We start from the raw sequence: 23,100 nt of genomic DNA, 5'->3' as shown, positions 1-23,100 counted from the left end.
TGTGTGTGTGTGTGAGTGTGTGTGAGTGGCAGGTTACGTCCGTTCACCCACCTCACACGTCACCGCGTCATGTCAGCTCTTTAGCCTCCACCCCTCGCGTGTGACCTTTGTAAACTTTGCAGACCCGCGCTAACGAGGGCGCCAACGTAGCACAAAATGAAAGGAGGGGGGGGGGGGGGGGTGCTGGAGAGAGAACCCCTGCACCTTTAATTATGATCAAGAGGTTTTCACCAAAAGACGGAGGCGTTGGTAGATGTGGCCCCGGATGGCGTATATTGTGTTGAAGGATTACTGTACACCATATAGTGCACATTCAACTGCCTCTACAGAACCTCATCTGCATAATTGGATCTTTAATGAAACTTGCCTTGGTGGAACAGAAATATACAAAAAAAAGAAGCGCTGGAAAAAAGTGGCTTGGCAATCGGGTGTGTGGTGGTGGAGGGGGGGGGGGGGGGATATATGACGTAGACGGATGCCCCCTCAAATATTTGCGTGGACCTATTTCTTCAGAGTTTTTGGGAGGCGTGTGTGTTGGCTAGGGAGGGGGGGCTAAGAGTATAAGGACGACAGAGAGAGAGAGAGGGAGCGAGGGTTGGGGGGAGAGGAGGGGTGAGGGGGGGGGGGGGGGGCGCAGTGAGTGACCTGCTCCGGGCCCAGGCGCTTGCATATCAGCGGCAAGTGCTACAAATAGGATGAGAAGTCACTGTGAAAGCTGTACATTCCCCGCCAGGTCTCGCGGGTTGAGACTACAATAGCGGGATATTCTCTAGCCCAGGGGGTGCGGGGGAGGGGGGGGGGGGGGGTTGAGGGAGGGGGGTGTGGTGCAGCCCCTCTTCTGTCGACGCTCATCGTGGCACCTACTTGTTACTCGGGGACGATCCGTCTTTTGCAGAGCAGACGATTCAGGAGAATTCCTCAGAGGCAAATATGGTGACATTGCCTAATCGGAGTGGTTTTTTTTCCTGGGGAAGGGAGGTTGCTCTGAGCTTACTCCAAGCTTTCTCTCTCTCACATCTGTGTGTGTGTGTGTGTGTGTGTGCAGGTATGACCAAACTCCTCACACCTCTAATAATAATACTCACTTTCTTCACGTACACGCGCATTTGTCAAGAAGTTCTTCCTCACCACGTGGGTTTGCGGCCGTGGCGGCGCGTCCGTCTGATTGCTTAATTAAATTCCGACATGTCCCCGGTTCCCCTCGGCCACCGGGAGGTGAAGGTTAAAAATCCTCCTAGTGCCACTTTCGCGCCAACGTGAGGGCAATGGATAATGGCGGCTCATTTGTCTTGTCTCGCTGAGGGATCTATTGCTTTGTAGTGACGGCGAGAGGAGGGAATTAAAAAAAGAACTATTTGTTGTAGACAAGGTGTTAAGAGAGCTATTCCCCCCCACCACACCACCCGCTGGAAGGTGGGACGACGGCCGCCTGTTAAACCGAGTGCTGCCGCGGCGCATTAAAGCGCTTCGGCTCCCTGCGCGTGCTTCCACTCCACATCCGTGGGAGTGGATCATGTGTCAAAGCGGTTTACAGGTGGCTGCAGGGCACGGCACTACAGAGAGGTGGCAGAGAGGTGGAGGGAAGGCGGGGCGAGGTTCAAGTACCTCAGAGGCTCCGACGCCACTGAACTGAGCAGCGGCGGCAAGCAGAGAGGACCCTTGAAAAGCCTCCTTATCGCACTCCTACTCCAGCGTTTTCCTCTCGCTTCTTCTTCTTCCTCTTCTTCTTGTGTCTCTCTGCCACAGTCATCTCGCCATCCCCATCTCCCCACTCTTGTCTCTCATTTATCTTCCTTCCTCACTTCCCATTTACACCATCTGCCACTCTGGATGCGTTGCAGAAAAAAAGGTTGCCTTATTAGTCTCCCGTGGCCACACCCTGCGAGCACTGTCTAACTTCTCCAAGTTCTTTTTGACCAGATCCAACGATGATGGAATGATAGATGAGGAGACATCAAATTAGTACAGTTCCCCCTTCGTCCTGGAGGTCAAAGGGCAGTTGCTTTCGGTACCCCCCCAGTCGAGGCGGCACTGGAGCCTCCTTCTGCCTTCAAACCCAGCCGCGTGTTGCCCAGGTTAAAATTGTGAAATACCTCCCTTTTTTTAAAAGAAATCAATGGGCAGCCTGCAAAACATCCCCGTTAGCCCCCAGAAGCCCATCCACGGACGCAGAAGAGATAAACACACAGTGGGCAGTGCGACGGCAGGGCCTGAGCGCGCCGAGGAGAAGGAAAACACTTAAGAGAGAGAGAGAAACGCAGCGAGCAGAATGGAGAGAAGGAGCGAGAGAGCGGAGACAGGGAGGAGGGATGATGTACTTAACGGTATCTGTGGGCTCCCGTTCTCAACAAGCCGCTGCCACAGATCCGGGGGGAGCCCGCGTGATGAATTCGAGTTTGATAAAAGTCACCCAAATGCCGGCCTGTCTGCACACCTCTATTAAGCGCCGGTACATTTGTCTCAGCCAGTGGAAGTCAACCAAAGGGTTTTAATGTCACATCAGGCTGAATTAAAGACTCAATCGAAAGGCCTGAAAGGTTTAGCTTTTTATTTCAAGTGACAGTGGTGGTGGTACAGCTGTGGCTGGCGCTGAAGATTACTGGGCTTTAGTCGATCAAGGTAGTCGTTTTACATTTTATATTTGGCTTTTGGGAATTTTGTGATTATTCGTTGCTCATTCAGCCTGGATGCTCATTTTGTATCTGATGACTTTGAGCGAGGGAGGGTGTGTGTGTGTGTGTGGTGTGTGTGTGTGTGTGTGTGTGCGTGGTGGTGGGGGGGGGATCTTATGTCTGCCATTATTTCGCTAATTCATTTTTTTTAATCAAGAGAAATTAGATCTATGCTGCATTAATCATCTGCTTTCCTTAATATAGCATACTGAGGGAGCATTTAAAAAAAAAAGAAAAAAAATAAGAGCTGCGTTTAAAAAAAAAAACCCCACACAACTCTCCCCTGAGAAGCCCCCTTAATACCACATTACTGCTCTGCATTTATGCAAAAGTAAATAAGTAGAACCCAAAAGGCAAATGAGCGTTCCGGGCGTTGGAACACACAGCCTTGTGTGAGCAGCGACCACATCTCCAAGGCGGAGCTGCCACCAGGCGCAAAGTAAGGCTTGCTACTGTGCTCTTTTTTTTTTTTTTTTCTTCTTCTCTGAAAGGTAATAAAAGTGTTGCCCTTCTATGAGGACGGAACGTTCGAAAAAAGAAAAGTCCTTTTTTTTTTTTTTTAAAGGAGCATCTTTCCCCCCCTCAGACCCGAAAAAGGGGCCTCTGTTAAATATCAGGAATGTGTTGGACACGCTTAGGTACAACAAAGAGGGGGCCCAATGTCCCATCCATTTCCTGTGGGATAAAAAAAAACCCAAAACAAGCCCTGCCTCACTCAGCACTTTTACGAAGACTGCACCCCCCCCCCCCCCAACAACTCAAACAACAACTGCCAGTCGCCGATGACGACTCATCCCAAAAATATGCGATCCCTCCACTTCTCGTCTCTGCCGTCCACGCACTTGATTCCCACCTGGTGTTGTGTCTAATTAGGTAAAATACACATCACACGCGCGTGGGCCACGCGCACACGCACGTGTGTGTGTGTGTGTGTGTGTGTTTGTGTGTGTCGTGCGTCTGCTCGCCGAGAGCTGTCAAAAAAAAAATGTGTTTTTCAAGGTGGGAGCTAAATACTATTTTATCTATTATTTATCTGCGTTATTACCGGGGTTGAGTTGAAGAAGAAAAGCTCTCTGCGTGGTGGGAGAACTCCCCCGGCGCCCGACTCTTTCCTTTTAATACCTCTTTTAAGTCATGAGATACGCTCCCACCCCTGCTGGAAACAAAACCTTAAACCCATCTCCTGCAATTTCCGACAATTTTCTCAAATCGTCGTGGTCCTTTTTTTTTTTTTTTTCCTTTCTTTTTCCTCATTCTATTTTCAAACGGCCCACCTCATCATCGTCTCTCATTTTCCAGCCCCCCCCCACCCACCCGCCTCCTTTCTCCGCTTCTGTTTTTGATCCATGTCGTTTTAGTTATTATTATTATTATTCTTGATGGTGCGCTGCAGTTGTTTCCTTCCCCTCAGAATTCTTGTCTCTTTTGTTGTGTCGTTCACACCAATCGTGGCAATGGGGGGGGGGGGGGGGGGGGAGATCAAGTGGAAGGGCTGCGGCCCGGGCCCGTTTTGGGCTTGTGCGTTGGCTGCTTGGGTAAACAAGACTGTCAGATCTGTACAGAGAGAGGGGGGGGGGGGGGGGGGGGGGGCATGGGGCATCTGCCGTCCGTGGCGTCGGGTCCGCTCACTTGTTTGTATAAAGCGGCGGGGGGGGTCAATTTGAACGGTCGCCATTTCTCCAATTTCTTTTGAAACTTGTTTAAGGAAAGAACGGCTTGAAATGAGTTGAACTGCTCCGGTGTGTCGTCGCGGTAACCGGGACGTGCTCTTTCTGAAGGACAGCTTTGGTTTCATGCTATTTCTTTAAGTAATGAGAAGCTTGCTAAGGATCCTGTGAAGTTCGGATATCGTTGAGAGTGTGAGTGGGACAAAGAAGCAAACATGCGGTAAGACTACTTGGAAGGCAGCAACGAAAAATCCTTCTAGATCCTAAAAGTACCACAGCCCAGCGTTGTAATGGAGACATCTCTGAAACGTGTTGCCAACAAAGTCCGTTACTACCACACGCGGCCAACGCGATCAAGTCCACCCTTCAGCATCTGTGTGACGCACCAACTCCCAAGTAAACCAATTCAAATGATTACAAAAGGCTCAGAGGAACCGAGAGCTGCGCACCTTGTGTCAAATAACAACGGGCCTTTCACCCAGGAGGCCGCTGTTTGCAAAGAACGTATTTCAACAATTCTAGGACACGGTTGCCTTGAAATTTGCCACACACAGCCTTCCTCTTAGCGTTATATTATAATATTATCTTGCAAGGTGCATCATCCGGTCAACATTTTGCTGACCAAATCCCATCAGGACTGACAATTTGTGTTAGCCTTGGATTTGTTTAGTGTTAATTAGCAAAAGTTGGCTTCCTAACACACTCAACCAAGATTGTGTCCATTGACTTAGTGGTAGAAAAGACTTTCTTTGGGGTTCTTGAGGTGGGGCCATGTGAAATGAATGGGGAGGTAAAGAGCGTTGGTGTAATGGGCCCATCAGTGTGAAAGCCCATGGATGACAGCATCTGATATCATTTGGATCACGTCCATACGTGGTAAAAACTACCGCCCCAATGAGAAAAAAGACGTCCTAATGGTAACTTTAACTGCACATTTGGGGGAGTTCTTGTAGCTCTTCTAAAGGAATGGTGCATCCCGGAGGAAGCACTGCAAACATCCCTATACGCTGTTACCGTTCGCTACCTCTGCGATCGGGGGGAGGGGGGGGGGCATGCCGAGCAGTGGAGAACCTGTAACCTCGGGAGAACACTGGATCGCGGCCTTCCTTCAAAGTGACACCAGAGCGGCGTCAAGCGGCCGGCTCGGCTCGCAGAGTAATGGACTCCTCGCAGGCGGTGTGCACTTAGCGCGACTGGCATTTTCTCCAAATGTGGCCTGTGATAAAAATGTAAGGCCGCAGGTGCTCACTCCGCGATGTGTGCGCTTGCCTCCGCTTCCGAGACGTGTGGCCTCGCCTCGCCGTGCACTGGTTCATGACGCGCACGTGCGCGTATGCGTGCGTGCGCGTGTTTCCACGCGTGCCTCGGCTCCCGCCGAAGGGGGATTTAATCCAGCCGAGGCTGGTGTGCAGAAGGAGGGCCCAGCAGAGAGTGGCGGAGGTCAGTCTCCTCCTCAACACCCTCTTGTTCATCCAATTTCTGTGGCTGCGGGCGGCTGGTTGCCGCGCTTTTGTTGCCGGGGGTAATCTGTGAAGTGATCTTAATTATGGAGGTTCGGCCTGTTCCCCCCCCTTTACTCCCCCCTTCCATCCTTGCCTCTTCCTCTCTCTCTCTCTCTCTCTCTCTCTCTCCTTCTCTTCTGATTCTTTTGCTCTCTGTCTTCTTCCCTGTTCATGCTTTTAATCAAAGAGTGTAGTTAGCTCGTAATGAGGGCGAAGGGAGCAAGTGCGCTTCTGCTTACACATGCTGCGAGGCTGCGAAGAGGAGGAGGAGGAGGAGGAGGAGGAGACTGATAAAGGACAGGGTGGTTGGAAAGACAAACAAGTACACACTTTCCACCACTTTGTTGTCCAGAAAGACCTTTAAAGAATTCATTTAAACTTCGGCCCTAAAACAGACTTGCATGGAAAGTAGGGTTGACATTTAAATACAACAAAAATAATAACAACAATGTCATGGTGCTTCGTTGAAAGATATGCAATATTAATACATGTTGCAAATGTCATTGTAATGCATAATTCAATCAATTTGACTTTTGCACTCATCAAACTCTAAAAGCACATCATATCCCAAGATGCACTTTTTTATTATTATTTTTGAGACATTTTTCAGTCCTTTTTTTAATTTAAAATATTGCAGAACATACACTGCCTGGTGCTGGTGATGAAATAATGATTTCCCGACATATTTAGAACATCGCTCCTTTTTGGAGCACTGAAACGACGTGTGACATATTATACAAAGATAAATCTGCTGCCTCTTCACACAGTGCGCAATTTATAGAAAAAGTTGGCGTTATTCTTTTGAGGAGCAGTGGGAATGGCTACGGAGGAGGGAGGAGTGGGAGAGGAGGAGGAGGTGCGGTGGGGGGTGGGGGGGGGCGCAGGGGGAGCTCTGGGGGTTGGAGAGAAAGGGAGTTAGATGGGATCTATTACACATAAACAGCCTAGGCATTGATGAGATGATCCGACGAGGATTAGGCCCGACAATCCTGATGGACACTGAAAAGGTGACCACACGGGGAGGGGCGTGTGCGAGCGTCCCCCGTGCACATGTGGCGATGTGTGCGTGCGTGCGTGCGTGCGCGTGTGCGTGTGCGTGCAACACAATAGCATATGCCGCATGGCCTCATTATTATGCCCCTCTCCATGTACACACACACCTCCTCCTCCTCCCTGCGCCGCCGCCGCCGCCGCTCCTTAGGGTCGTGCTGGGAGCCATTTCCAGGTCACAGCGAGGCCAGAGGTCAGCAGCTGGGGCACAAATGCCAATCATGGAGGGCTCCGGCGCTTTGAGACGCTCCCGTGAAGCGTGTTGGTGACATCACCGAGCCGGTTTGCCTTCGCCTTTCTTTATTTAATTGAGGGATTCAACAGGTTTTATTTCCCCCAGAAAAGACTAACACACACACTATGGAGCGCCGGCCAAAAACGCTGCCTGGTTTCATTTTTTTAATGTGATCATTCACTGCTTTTCTTATGCTTTGCTTAATTGTGAATTTCGTTGGATTTGGAACTGTTGGACGAAAAAGGAAATACGCAAAAAGAAAGGGAAAAAAAAACATCATTCCAGAGATGAATCACTGCTAGAAAATGTGTCAAATGTTGAATTTTTTGTTCTTTTTTCCAAGCACGCCCCCCCCCCCCTGAAGTTGTAAACCTAAGGGAAACTCATTGCTGGACGTAAAACCGTAGTTGTTGCGCTCTATTAGACCCTGTAAAGATTATCTTCCTTGTCTTTTTTTTTACCCAAAAAAATAAAATACAAAATATTGTCCTTGTGTGAAAAAGTGTTGCGCGATGGTGTGAGTGTGAGTTGCATTTTGAGTGTGTGTGTGTCTGTTACAGTAGGGTCAAGGGGAGGGGCCAGGGTTAAATGGTGTGACAGGATAGGTCAACTGTGATTGGCTGCCAATCTGAAGTAAAGGCCAGAACGAGAAGAACAAGAAGAGGAGCGCTTGTTTTCGGCTTATCAGTGTGTGTCACTACCCCGACTCCCCCTTTCCGTTTTCACCCCCCCCCTCCCCCACTGTCCCCTCCTCTCCCCATGTCCTTATATTATTAAAGGTTGCCTCCATGCTTAAGTAAGGCAAAGCAGATGGCCCTTTTCATAAATCATGCTTATAAGATGATTACAGGCGTCGCCGCCCACCATTCTCTTCTTCACTCACGCTAGTAGTGCTTACAGTTTTTTCATACTAGGCTGTAGTTAAAAAATAAAGTATGAATAACAGCCAACCCTGAACTCTGATTATTTCAGCGCAGTTCGAACGCTGAGAGCCGTGAAAGGTGAGACGATACGAGGACTTCCCCTGCCGGTTACCGCAGCAAAAGTTGCTCAGAACAAGATGTTAAATATATAGTACAAGGGAGGGAGTAGTGTGTGTGTGTGTGTGTGTGTGTGCGCGCGCGCAGTGGATTATGTCTGTGCCATTGCACTATTCCTTGATGTATGCACCATGTCAGGCAGTCATTGTCTCCTGGGTAAAGAATGATAGTTCAAATACCTAGCATCTCTCCCCCGGTGCTCCAAATGCTCGCCTTTGAAGTTTTTATAATCCATCTGTCATCTGCGAGCAGGGAGGGCACATGTTCTGTACCACTCAATTACCAAATTTCTCTCTTTCGCCCGCCGCACTGAGACGGGAAGCAAATAATATGGGCGACCCTAAAAAAAAAGAGGGGAGAGAGAAAGGGCACGGGGGGGGGGGTATAGAAAGAGGGAGGAATTGCTTGAAATCCTGCGTTCCTGGCTTTCTCACGCACTTGATTGTGTCCCCTCGCTGCCTCTCATAACAGGAGAACAAAGCCTGTTTGTTGTGGGTGGAATGCCTAAAATGCTTCCTACTGTTACAATTATGAAGAATTTGATTGAATGTGTATTGTTTCAAGGGCTTGGCGATTTTGATCTTTTTTGTTTTTTGTTTTTTTATAAAGTGCACTGGATTGTTGTTCAGCTCCCCTACTAGCAATAATAACTGTTTTACCTAATAAAATCCCATTTGATATAAAGATTTCATCTGTTATAAGGGCCGGTGGATGCTGTGAAATAAAAGAAAAGAAGAAGTAGTGTGTTTTGATTATATATTATTCATTAAAGACGGGTTCTGATAGGCTTTTTGCCATGGAGATTCTAATGAAGTTTGCTGCAGTTCTTGGTGTTAAAATCGCCCTTTAATTGGCGCGCGCTTTGTTGTGAGTCGCTTTTAAACTTCACTGATGCGACTAGGAGAAGAAAAAAAAAAAAGAGAAGAAAAGAAACTTCAGACAACCGTCGGAGAAAATAACAACAGCAGCAGTTGCAAATTACGTCTCTGAAACATTTTTCATTTACATACGCCACGGGCCCCCTTTTAAGGCGTCTACCTTTTAATTCTTTTTCATATTTAACACCCGATACAAAACAATAAAAAATCCTCAGATCTCTGTGTCTGCATCCTCGTTTACATCCCGAAACCCCCCCCCCCCCCCGCCCCCCCTCCCCTATCCGAAAGCATCCTCGCTGGGAACAAGATGAAAAGATTGTTGTGAGAAACTCAAAAGGAAATTTGACATTCTTTGGTTGCATCTGAAACTTCCAATATTTTGCTGTAATTGTTTTGTACAAGTTTTATATCTTCATTTGAGGGGAATGGTGGGGAGAGGGTGGGGGGGGGTTCATGTCGGCTTCTTTCTTCCTGAATAAAAGGCAGCAGAACCCATCTGGTTGGGCGATCCACGGCTGGTCCTCTTGTGCTCATCGCTGAAATAATACTCCCTCTAATGACTCCCGCATATTCTGAAATCTCCCTTTTGAAATTGGTCTTGGCAGATTATTTGCAGGTACTTGAGTTGCATCTGTTTGCAATTTTGCAAATGTGGAAGACTTTAATGCCGGGGCAGGGGCGGGTAGCGGGAGGAGAGGCTATTTCGGTCCCCGGCTGTCAGAGGGACCGGGCCGACACCCTGACCCACATGCCGACTCGTCTTTACCCAGGTGCCACTCAGCTTGGGCAGCACGCTGTCTCTATGGGGGCCACGCCATAATATAACATTATAATGGGACTATTGTTGTTGGTGGCACTACAGAACCTACTCAAAGAGAAGAAGGTAACACAGGGGGTCAAGTATTTCACTTCAGGACAGATGAGAGCTTTCTGTTGCTTCGTTCCATGGCACTTTAGACTCGAACATCACAGAAAGGAAATATTTCACCATGTCACGTTTACTCAAGAGCTTTCGACAGCAGAGAGATTTCTCTTACTTTGTAAGTCAAAAAGCCAATCGATTATTGGGCAGAGAGACACACAAAGCGCAAAGAGCTTCCTGTTTGACGTGGTTTTCACAGGTTATCAACGAAATTAGGATTTTGCATGAAAACATGATCCACGTGGCAGAATAACATGACGTCGAAGCTTCCTCTGTAGCGACCAATGGAAGGTGTCAATGGAAAGACAAAATACTGTTCCTATTGTACACCTGCTTGTTTTTTGCTACTGCTGTGAGCTGGAACCAAACAATTTCTACCTCGAAAATCATGATGTCAATCAATCTGTATTTTTTTTAATGACGTGGAGGCGTTGTGGAGCTTCACTTTAAGCCCACCGCACCGCTTTAGTGGTCAGGTCAAATATGAAGAATCTCATTTGAATCCCTCTTGTACTCGCGCACCTGTGAGATGCTCCACTGGGGGAACGCGTTAGCGCAGAAGCTAAAGGCGGCGCTAACCTCGGGCTTCGACGGCACTTTCACTCAAGTGACACTTTGAAGCTGTGTTACTTGTAATGGAGCACTTGAACAATGCGGTGCTGCGTCATCTCACCCGTTGTCCCTAGTCCTTCAATGAACACACATGAACATGGGATGAGCACTATGTGCTGTGTGTTCTCGGGTATTTGTATTAGCCAGTTATGAAGTGCAGTGATCAGCGAAGCTAAACCAAAGCTGAAATGATTGTGACTTCAGTCCTTATTATTTCTACCATGTGGTGAGCAGCTGACCAGCTTAAGCCTCCCCCTTTATTCCTCCGCCCCCCCTCCCCCTTTTTAAAACTGTAATAAGGTGCCCTATTGTCCTATGGCAGGTTGCTCCGGGGCCACAACTGAGCCCACCCGGCTCTTTGTAATTGCATAGGTGGTTACAATTACATTCATTACATATTTCATCAACATTGTTTACGCAGCCGCACGGTGAATTAAGAAACTTTTAACTCGGTCTTTTCTTTTTGAATTTCTGGGTCCCCCCACCCCCCTTCCAATTCCCGCCCCTTTCCCTTCCTTTGCCTTTTCTTTTCTTTCTTTTTTTTGTGGTTGTTTTATTAGGAGCGAGGGGAGGGGAGGTGCCAGAGGAGGAATTATGCTGAAAGTGTATGCCTTGCAACTTTTCCCCCTCCCTGTTGGAAATGTTTATTTGAACAGTAAGCTCATGATTTGAATATTTGTAATCCATGCTTAAATTTACAGGCCAGATGAACTTTTTGGCACAGAATGGCAACCATAAGTAGGATTTTGAGAAAAGCTTTACAAAATTTTAAGCCATGTGCAAGGCTTATATAACTTAGAATGGAGGGGGGTGTGCGCAAATAAAACAGGCTCTGTCTTATTTACTTTTACTCGGGCAGGAAGTAAAATGCATGGCGCCATTAGCCATGTCTTCTGTCCGCACTTTTATACGAGGCATACGAGCAGGAAGAGGACGGCCCTTCTCGTGTCGGGGGGGGGGCTCCGTGTTACTTTTGCTGGCGGGGGGATGCCACCCATACTGTAGGCTGGGAGGTGGGTGGGTCGCCCCCGGCGGGTGGCACAGAGCAATAGAGGGAGAGAGAGGTCACTGAAGCGAGCAGGGTGGGTGGGTGGGGGGGGGGGAGGGAAAAAGGAAGGCTTTCTTAAATGATGCTAATCAGTCCGGAGGGGCCTGGCCCTCTCTCCCTCATCAGCATGCTGTAATTCAGATGTGCCCAGAACCTGGAATTAAATGTGTCACTGCGAGGCAAAGCGCGCGCACGCTATCGTGCCTCCGTGTGCCTCCGCGTCCTCCTGAGGGTGTGCGCGCGGGCGTGTGTGTGTGTGTGCGTGTGTGTGCGAGCGGCGCGTTTAGGGGTTAAGTAGAACCAAATTAGTGGACGGGAGGACTCGTGGCGGCGGCGGCTTTCTGTGTGGCTACTTCTTGGTGAATGTCAAGATGATTTAGCTGCTCCTCTGCCGGCCGTCTGTCTCTGAGCACTGGCCCTCCAATCAGCGCCCCGAGCGCTCGCCCGCTTGGCCCCGCGCGCAACAAATGAATATTAAGTCCCGCACTGGGGAACTTGGCTCGCTGGCAGGAGTTCCACCGTCTGAAATATGAGGACGGTGGATCCCAGGCATCCTGCAAGGTAACAGGGGGGGGGGGGGGGGGAACTGCTCTTCTTCTGTGGTGTCTGCTGGTTGCTCCAAGGGGCTTTCTAAATTGTATTGGTCATTGCTGCGATCATTCATACACTAATGTTATGTAACCGTTGGGTCACACGGGCAACACTACTATGCGCTGACATCGATTCAGCCACAGAAACTGCCCTTTCTTTTGTTCATATGAAAAATAAAAAAACCCTAAGCTTTACAACATCTTCAAAGCAACACATTTACGTGAGCGTGGAATAAGTAAAGGAGCTGATAAATGAATGGCAGTTTGGTCCTTTTACCCAAAAGCAGGTTGGGATCTCAGCCTTGTGGCGCTGATAAATGTTTCCTTGTGGGAGCGCGCAAAGGTGTTTGTGTTGTCTTTCTTGCCAGAAAAGAGTGTACATGTGAGTGTGTGTGTGTGAATTCTCTGTAACATATTGCGCGTGTGTGTGGGTGTGTGGGGGGGTGCGCGCGTGCAGGGACGCCAGTTGGGCTAACAGCTGAATCATGGCTCAGCCGCTGCCCCTCGTAGTCCTTGGCAGTTAGCGGTGTGAAAAAGCCTTCTCTTTGAGGGCATTATATAGATTAATGTGCTGTGCCTCGGGCACAGACACACACACACACACACACACACACCTCGGCAGGGAGCAATCCTGACCGTGTGTATGCGTGGGCGCAGAATACGGACCGTAGCGGCATGGGATTTTTGAGGTTGAGCGTGTGTATACAGGGATGTTTCGGTGTTTGCGATGTTGTGCATATGTGAAAAGGGACGTTTGAGGGTGGTGCTGGCGGGTGGGGGGGGGGGGGGGGGGGGGATTTAGAGACAAGGGGAAGGTAATATCAGTGAGCACTGCATGAGAGTAAGTGAGAAAGTAACATCCAGATACATTGATGGTTGAATTGTATAAATGCTGCTGCTGATGATTTTACAGTCCTGACTGTCCTGAAGGACCTTGGATGGTCAGTAAGCAAAGAATGAGTGTTAAAGATCTCACCCCGTAGCGTGGGCTACGACTACCTGTTATTTCCGCTTCCCCGACCCAGGCAGATTCACAGATATTAGTGCGCCTCCTGGCTTTACGCTTCATTAAACTGAGTCCATGTGCAATAAATACACTGGCATTCCAGTGTATTAAGCTCGCTGCTTATTTTAGCACCTAAATCCGACTGCGTTCAGGATACCAGGTGTCTGCAGTGGGGGGGGGGGGGTCGGATAGCTCTCCATCGAGGTAATGCGTTGTGTTTTAAAAGGCGCCGGGTGACCCCCCCGAGCCCTTTCTGTCCCACACCGTCCCCGCCTCTTAGCCCAATTAGATGAGGGTGGAGCCGAGGTGATAGACTGGATCACAACAACAGCTGCTGCAAGCAAACGGAAAAGTACAACAGCGCTGCAGCTGACGCTCCGAGGGGACAACAGGACACTTGGAACTTTTACACTCCCCCCCCCCCCCCCCCCCCCCCCCCACACACACACCCCCTTTCGCCAAGTTTCTTTCCCCTTTCTTGGCTTTCATGACCGCTCATATTTTTGCGCCCCCCTAATTTTCCTCACTTTTCCCTTATCGGGATTCTGGCACATTCCATTCAAGATTAAGCACATCTGTTGTTTTGTGACTGTGACTTGTGGGATTTGTTTGCGTGTGATTTTCTTTCCTCCCCCTTTCGACATGTAGCGGCCACAACCGCACGCCGATGTCCCGCATCTCCCCCCCTCACCCCCCCTCCCTCCCTCCCTCCCTCCCTCCCTCCCTCCCTCCCTCCAGCCAGCGGTCGAAATAATCTACTTTTGTCTGACAACGGCATCAAGTCGTGGAGGTGCACATATGCAGAAAGCTATTTGGAAAGGGCCTCCTCGTAGCTGTCAGCTTTTATTATGCGGCGAGGTGTCATGTTTGTTAGGAAGCTGAGTGCAGATGGCAGAGTGGAAGAAATGGATCACTAATTTTAACAATGATTAATGAACAGAGATGGAAAATGAATTACATCGGACTATTGGAGGCAAGGAATATTTTCTCAGAAAATGTTAACTTGGGCTGCCAGGCAGCCGGCCGTGTTGTGGGGGTGTGTTGAGGAGGGGAAGGAGATGTATGTGTATGTGTTTTTCTTCATGCGTGTGTGTGTGTGTGTTTATATTAAGCCCCCCACCTCCCTGCATCTTTTGTAGAATCAACACTTCACTGCTCTTGCCTATTACTTTACTGTTCGCCTGCTTAAACACTGCCGGCTTTATACACATTGTTCCCCCCCCCCACCCACCCATGTGAATTTCACTACCGACCAATTCACACACTCTTTAATAAGGTAAACACAGGAAAGGTTAGACTGTCTTAGGATGGTAGCTATTTTCTTTCCTTGATATGGTATCAAGCTGCCACCCTGGCTCCATGTTCACCTTCCATCACGTTGAGCGTAATCCACAGTGTTTCATTCCACTGCAAAATAGTCCTCAATGTGTTCCAAAAAACAGAAGAAAAGAAAAGGGGGGGAATCAAATTGAGAGATTATTGTTTTTGACTGTGAACATCAGCATGTTTACCTTCCATGCATCGACTATATCACACAGCTGTATGAAAGCAGACGACTTGATCTGAGAAGAACCCCCCCCCCCGACCCACCACCACAACACATTCAGACACATACACACTAGCGCACCACCAGCCTGACTTTATTCACGTCCCTGTCGAGGTGTGTGTCTGGTGGGCGGCTTGATAGGTAGACGTGAACTATTCTGAATTTAATTAAGGGCCCAATGGGAAAGGGAGGAAACACAGCAACTTCTAGCCACGTTGTGTGTTTGTGTACATGTGCATCGTGCGTGCACGGGAGACAGAGGGAGGGAGAGAGAGAGAGAGAGAGAGAGAGAGAGGGAAGGAGAGATCTCAGGTTACAGCAGCATATGCTAAGCACTCCGAAAACATACACATTGCCTTTGGTGAACAAGGTAGCCGCTATGCCCTTGGGAGCCAATTTAGATTGTGACTTAAGGCAATGTCGTGTCTTTGTGTGTGTGTGTGTGTGTGTGTGTCTCCATGCTGCGTTCAAACAGCGGTGTTGGGGTAGATCGGGGTGGCCCTCCTGCAGACCCTCCACATCTGTGTGCCCCCCCCCCTTTGTTGTAGAAGTGAGCCAGCTCCTCCACGCCTGGCTGCCTCCCCACATCATGAGTAGCCATGGGAATCTGTTGGACGCGTTACTTCCCTTCCCAGTCAGACCTTTCCAGTAATAGCGTGCGGCATTTAACCAATCAGTGGAAAAAAAGAGCGCCACCTGCGGAAACCAATGGAATAAGGTGGCGGCGCTCCCCCCCCCCCTGACTGACAGGTGATCTTTAGAGCAGGAGGGAGCGCTCGCTGCTTCAAAGATTGAAGGTAAATATACAAAAAGCAGGGACTCGCATATTAGCATCTGAGCAAACTGCAGCAGATTCAAGCAAACGTTTGAAATGTCACAAAGAAATTTGAATGTAAATCAGGAGTTTAGTCAGTTGCGTGGAAATGGATCAATTAGCATCTTGAGGTTTTCCTTATTCAGTGGAGACACAGCAGGGTAACAAATAATTCTGCTACTTACCTTTTCAAGCTGATCAATTGCATTACGACAAATATTTTTGCGTCATTGTTTTTGTGAAAATGTCTAAAAAGATGCTTCCGTATTTTCCTAAATGTGTGCTACTTCGCATACATTTTTAAAACTAAAATCACTGGATGAACGTCATATTTTGTTAAGTTTCTCGACAGCCAAAAATAAACTAAAATGCTTTATGACGTTGTATACATCAGGCTCGGAGTGATACCCGAACAAAGCCCTGTGTAATAACCCTCAGAACACAGAGAGGATGAAACTGTAAAGTTTGATGTGGGGGATACTGGAGAGAAGATTTCTGCCTCACAATCTGGGAAGAATTACATTTTTAGAGAAAAACCCCTTAAAATATATCCATGAAACGTAAAAGGATGCACAGCTGAAACTTGGATATTATGTTCAAATATGTAAATCTAGCATTAACTCTTAAAACAAATACTAAGTGAAAATAAACACGCAACATTTGAGCATTGACCAGTGTTTGAAACCCTAACGAAGCATTCTACTTCGTTTAGCCTTTACAAACATGCCCATGAATCACAAGGCTACGCGCTACTTTAAAGCAAGTGTCAGTCTTTCACTTCACATACTTTGAGTGGGCTTGATTATTTTTCTGGGGTTAAGCGCCGACGGCTGCCAGGCTGCATCAGATAAGCTCCTCTGCTCCTCTCGCACTTTTCTCCTTCCTAAGAACAAAGCACCTCTTGTTTTTGAACTAACAAATGGTACATTTTGGACATTCTTTTTTTTTTGTCTGGAAGCTTGATATTTTAATGTCGAAATGAGAAAGTGATGACGACATTCAAAAGTAAAAAATATAGAGTCAAGAAACAGCTAATGTGATTTGTTGGATGACTCAAATGAGTCTTTTTTGATCCATCGCATGTCTTAGTGGGTCGATGTGAATCTCCCGTTGGGTTTGTGCTCTGTTTACAGGCCACTTGTCGTCCCCGCCTTCCGGCGAGCTGTCGGCGCTCTTCCCGGGCATCCGGCATCCATCGGAGCGGCGGCAGTCACGCAGGCGCCATCGCAGCGGGTTGATCCCAGGTAAAGGGGAGGATATTAAAGGTGTCCGTCACACGTCTTTCTTTGTCCTCTTATTAAACCTTCACTTAGCGCCACGCCCCCCCCCCGCCGGGACGTCTAACGTCTCTCGGCGCTCTGGGGTACGTCCAAATGATAAAGTTAGTCATTCGGAGAGAAATAGACGTCGTTAAAAAAAGGGTTGTCACAATAACTGATGATTGTCTTGAACCCTGTTGGACACTTGTTTGTCTTCAATAGCGTCGGTACCTTGGTGGTATCAGTGGTTCTCAACTGGTGGGCCGTTGCATGGAAAAAAAAAAAAAAAAAAAAAAAAGTGATTTTATTTTGAAGGGACTTTTTCTCTTTTTTCCTCGACCCGACATCCCTAGCACCCCCCCGTTGACAGATCGATTTGGGTCGCGGCTTGTCATTAAGGGGTGATGGTGGGTCCCGGAGCCAGACCAGTTGAGAACCACTGCTTTAGATACAGAGGTACTGGTATTACCATGTTTTACAACCCACGCTCAGATAATGGTGGATTGACAATGAACTACCATGAATCAGTATTCTCACTGTAACTCGGGTTTGTTGGTTGAATTATGTGGGATTTATTGTTCGGGTTTTCACCATTGAATTGAATTAGGTTTCCCAGGCCATGGAATTGACTACTTATAACATTTACAGTTATTGTGGCGTCCCTTTCTCATACGCCACGTCTGGTAGCACAATAAACCCGCCGGCTACGTCGGAGATGTCCCTAACTGACAACTCGCATTCACGCTTCTGATATTCCAGTGTCCTGTCCGCATTTTAAATCTGCCCATCAAAAACCTACAGTCGTTGAGAAAAAAAATAAAATGTAATCAAACAATCGCTTTTTGCCAGATGAAAGGGCAACGCTACGAATTGTGGTCGGAGCCAAATTAGTGCAAACAAACCTGCTGCAACCGCAACATGAAAATGAGCAACAGAAGATACGAAATGTTGATCAAACGGATCCGACATATTGAAATAGCAGATGTGGCCGACTTTATTTTACAATACTGGCCGTCCAGATGCACAACTAATGAGGTGACGATATTAAGATGTTCTTAAGATTAACTGGGAGAGTCTCCTCAATGACATGATCAGCTCCATCATTTCTTCCAAGTGTCGCCGTATCAAATCGGTTTCTAGACCAATAGAAATGTGCACACACCACCTGTCACTCCATGGCGCTCGAGGAGACAATTAGCCGACGGAGGTGACGCGGTTAACAGGTGCGAGCCATTACCCCCCCGGAGCGTGGCCCCGCCCACCTCGGGGGCCCCTTACGGCGGGCGCACTGGGGAGACCAAACGGCAAGTGTGAGTGGAGGGACAGGTGAGGTCCTTTGGGGGCGAGGGAGACTCGGTTGAGAAAGGGTTAAGCCTCAAACCTTCGTCTTCGCTCCCCCCCCCCCATCCAACGCATACAGGTCTTCGTCTCCACGCTCCTCCACGTTCTTTTAATTCATAATAGCCCGCCGTCCTGGGGGGGGCGGGCTTCCTGGGAAACGAGGCGCGCGGGGGTCAGGCCGGTTTGTTGAAAATGGATCGCTTGTAAAGTGCTAATCAATGGCAAACCTGTTTCTCTTGGAGCTGGGAAATTCATTTTATAACACTTATTACAAGATTGGGAGCAGCAGGAACTAAACATATGTGGCAGCTGTCCTCTTCAGGCGAAGCCGAGCTGAATCTGAATCATCGCCCCGCCATCACATATGCCTCACTAGAAGAGAAAATTGAAGACATATTTAACCGCAAATGAAACATTGGATATGATTTTTTTTGATCACATCAGATGCTCCACGCATATATTTTGTCTTGGTACCTTAATAACAGCGATGATGCGATGCTGTACACCCTCAGTCGAGTCTGGCCTCGGTAATGATCTGCTGTTTTGAAACACGTTTTGCCGGCTGTAGTTTTAGTAATCAAATATAGCGCGGGGGTGAGTCATGTCGTTTGGCTGGTGTCACGTCGGAGGTATGCGCCACAGATTTCCCTCGTATTGGAAGGAGAGCTAACACATGCTCCCCTTAACGTATTCTCACACCATTTCTCACACAAAGCACTCGACACACAAAGTTGCCTACGCGCACGCACGCACACGCACACACACATACACGGATTACTTATCAGGAAGGAGATTCATAAAAAGACCAGCACACACACACACACACACACACACATGCGTATAAAACCTTGAAATATCAGTCCTGCTGTTGGTGAAACGGGTAACAGCAGTTGCCTCTAAGGAAAATGAATATGAAGCAATTAAGTACATTTACTGTTTATTAAAAGTGTTAGATTCTTCTACTGGAAGTGTGTCCATTGTACTTTTACGCCACCATATTTAGAGAGAGGTAAATATTCACAGGCACAGTCAGTAGTTACTATATCATAAATAGTAAGTAACATATAATACGATTATACATATGAAAATACGATGCATTTTCTGAAAACGGTAATTAGGTAAGTTCACAACACTGCTATATTATGTGTATGTATCTAATATAATTATTGCTACTTCATCGTCAGCCGATACATTAGAAAGGAAGAAAAACAAATACTTGCATCTGGAAGTGCATTTTAATAGGATAAAATCTTGCACTTGGAAACCCCATCCAAATGAAATAAGATTTGGTCACTATGGACAGAATTTAATTGCCAACCCGATTGCCACCAGATAATGCTCTGAGGCGGGCTTACTGTGATTGACAGGTGACCGCCACTACAAGAGCGTTGTCCTCTGCTTTCCAAAAATTATTAGTATTTCCATAGTTTCTATGAACAATAACAACGGGGCCCATCCACAAATAAATGAGTGAGCCGAGGAGGACTTCTACGCACTCTAAGATATGATTGAATGAACTGAGTGCTGCAACCATTTTAGAACGTTGAATAGTAAATCAGGGACTCTGTTGCTGACGTAGTCCCCAGAAAAAGCAAGAAAAAAAGTGCTTGTACTTTGCTTCACAGCACCCTGTAGATCCAATTCTCCAATTACAGCCTTTCCTCTGTCTCCAATGCAGTTTGAAGAATAATATGTGACATTGGCTGTCCATAAAAGGCATTTCTTAAGATTTGAGGCACAATGGGGTCAAGATGGAGGCCTTTTTACTCCCCTTTTAATTCTTCGTGGTTTACACCGAAACCCTCGCATTGAACCTGCTGTCAGACAAACCGCCGGATGTAACCTGCGCGGATGATTTTCACTCCTCAAGGAGACTGGAAAAGAAACCACAGAAGGTGCAGGGGTGGTGAGAGGAGAGGGGTCAATTTTCCCACTTCAATGTTGTTGGGTTGAGATTGTCGGTGCTGTGCGGCGCGCTGCCCTGCTGGTATAAATACGACGTGATTGGCATCACAGCAGAAGACCGACTCCCTCTCAGTCTCGTCTCCCTGTCTTTATCTCCCTCCATCTCTGACAGCCTTCATTTGCTGGAGGAGTGGCAGACTTGGTGGGAGTTAATGATTATAATTATTATTTTTTTCTTTTTTCCATTTTTTTTTTTTTTTTTACATTGCGGGATAATTATTTAAGAGGTTTGTGTAGTCATTGTTGTAATCAGTAAAAAGAGATTAGAGAAAATCTGCGTGCCAACAGATGGCACTTGGCTGTTGTTGTTGCTTCATATTAAACCCGGCGTGGCACGCTCTAAAGCAGGCGTGTGAGGGTGAGGGGACATTCACAAAGGGACCACGTTATGAAACAATGTGTCCTTCATCGTGAGTCAAGTTACCCCCATCGCTCCGTCCCAGAGAAGAAAACAAATCCAAAGTAGTTAGCGTTGTGTGTGAGCGACTATCCCACCAACCCGCTCCTCTCCCCAGCACGGAGGGGTTTCCCAGGGCATGCTGGGAGTCGCTGGTGGCTTTACAAAAAAAAAAGCCATTCAACGCAACAGACAACATTGGACGTGACTTTCTGTCCGCTATCCCGGCGGCGCTGTGGCGTGGCCACTCACACGCAACCCATGGCGCCCTCTCGGGTGGGACGCACCCATGCCACCCGGTACGACTTCGATCCAGTTGAATCGGGCTTTTCCTTTCTTTGCATGTGTGTTCCTGGTCAGGTGTTTCTTCTTGCACACGAAGCGAGGCGGGGGCACTTCGCACCGGGGTCGGGGAGCAGGAGGAGCACCGAGGCCGCTGGCCTACATTCCTGACTAATTGTATAATTGGAAAAGCTCTCTCCAAATGAGCAAGCAAGTCCCCCCCCCCACACACACTCAAAACCCCTTCCCCAACTACCCCCACTAACAACCCCCCACCCGCCCAACTCACACACACGCGCACTTCAAAGCAAATCACAAAAGAGCATTTTGGGAATAATAATAATTTTAGAAAGCGTCCATTATTAATCCCCCCACACTGGCATCCATGGAAGCAGCAGCGTTTGGCTAGCACAGACCCCCCCCCCCCCCCCCCCGTGACATACATGGCTATTTGTTGGGGGCTAATTATCAGATCAAGTAAGAAAATAAAAAAACTTTGACGACCAGTAGGAAATTCTTATCATTCATTTTTTCCCTTATACTAATAATAGAGTGTTGCTCTTCCGGAGGCTTCTATGAACACGTTGAAATGATCCGTCAGAACCAAAGCAGCAGGAATACCATGTGGCAACTAGAAACATGTATTTCATCACATCATTACCCACCTGGCCAACTGTCCGATCTGTCCCCCCCACCCTGGCTCAACATGTTTAGTTTATAAAGGTTGGGGCTCATGAGCGGCAGTGTGTTCTGGGAGTGTCATGAGTCAGCTCCACTGGTCCCAATAAGAGGCCATCTACCGCTCGTGCTCCAGCTCATGGTCGAATTGGATTTCCTGATTTATGGCCCCTGCCACGCGCCGTTCATTTCCACGGCTGCTGAGGGACGAGGGGTGGGGGGGGGGAGATGATTTCTGGTGTCTAACGGGATTGGGGGGGGGCTGCCGTTAAAACGAAGCCGTTAATTAATGCTATTGATCAGCAAAAAAATAGAGTCAAATGTGATTTACATACAACGCGAGTGATCAATGCATTAACCGATTTTTTTTTTCTTCTTCTTCTGCCCCCCCCCCCCCCCCCCCTCTGAAATCTGATTTCCTGAGTTTTCAAAGTGAGGAGAGAGAGTTCAGACTAATGCAGATCGATCAAGTCTCTCTCCGGCAAGAATACAAAGTATTTTATTAGCCAGTAAAGGGTGAAACACAGACGCTCACTTTGTCTTCACTTGTACCTTCACGTGCTCGTCATCCCCACCCCTTCTTCACGCCGTGCACAGAAAGCATGCACGTACAGTGCTAGTTCTGCGGGGCCAAACACAATCTGTTTCCCAAAAGGCAACAATGTGCAGAAACGACGCTAACAACAGGGGTATGAAAAACAAACACCACAACAAAAAAAACACAAGGGGTGTTAAAAAAGCAATATGTTGTTTTAGCTTTCCTTCTCCCTCCTTTCTCTTCCTCTCTGTCGAGAGCAGCTTATTATAGCGTATTGATTTATAAAGCTTTAAATGTGATCCTCCATGTCCAAGTCAAGGGCAGGGAGTGAAAGAGGAAGAGAGAGAGAGAGAGAGAGAGAGAGAGAGAGAGAGAAAGAACGAGCGAGAGAGGAAGGGGAGGGAAAAAAAAGAAGAGAGAAGGAGCGGGAGAAAGACGGGAAAAAAAGGAGGCGTCTGGAGAAGGATAGAGACAGAACGAGAGCGTCCGCGACAGGGGGAAGTGACAGCGAGGCATTTTCAGAGCCGCTCTGGAACACAAAAGGGTAATTGTTTTAGCCCAGATGTTGCTTTCGCACAACAAGCAGGATACAATGTTCCTACTGAGCTGATGAGCCCAATCAGTGAAATGATTAAAAATTGATTTTGTCCCTGTAATTACAGTATGTAAACTACTTAGCCGGGATTGCAAAGGAAGTGATTTTCTAATTACGTATATACTCTGGTGTCTAATGATTGGTTTTTTGAAGTAATGAAGAGAGGGTCCTAACGACTCCACTGTGTTCTGTTGTTGAAGGGAGAAGGCAAAAGAAGGGGAGCGTTGGGGGGGGGGGGGGGACCGTGGGGGAGGGAGGTGGAGGGAGAGAACGAGAGAGCATCGTTAGGGCAAGACAGCAGGCTTGGATACAAAAGGGGGATGAAAATTGAATTTTTGCCAGCCAGTGCTAGCACGCTAACACGGGGGGGGGGTACTGTGTTCGTATGCATGGGATCTGGAAGCTAAATGGAGGGCTGTGACTTCTCATGGGGGTCGCCAGGCCCTAACCATCCCCGGCAATC

General features: G+C 48.0%; 1 protein-coding gene across 1 annotated transcript in view; it reads left to right on the top strand.

The window, feature by feature from the left end:
* znf536 (zinc finger protein 536) overlaps nucleotides 1-23,100 on the top strand; it is a 168,302-nt gene that overhangs the window by 3,254 nt on the left and 141,948 nt on the right. Inside the window, exon 2 of the mRNA XM_037453627.2 lies at nucleotides 16,716-16,826. The gene's annotated coding sequence lies outside the window, so the exon portion shown is untranslated. The remainder of the gene's footprint in view (nucleotides 1-16,715; nucleotides 16,827-23,100) is intronic.

The sequence above is a fragment of the Pungitius pungitius genome, chromosome 4, assembly GCF_949316345.1.
Source record: "Pungitius pungitius chromosome 4, fPunPun2.1, whole genome shotgun sequence".
Lineage (NCBI taxonomy): Eukaryota > Metazoa > Chordata > Actinopteri > Perciformes > Gasterosteidae > Pungitius > Pungitius pungitius.
The sequence above is the reverse complement of the archived record's forward strand: the minus strand, read 5'-3'. Positions and strand labels throughout refer to the sequence as shown.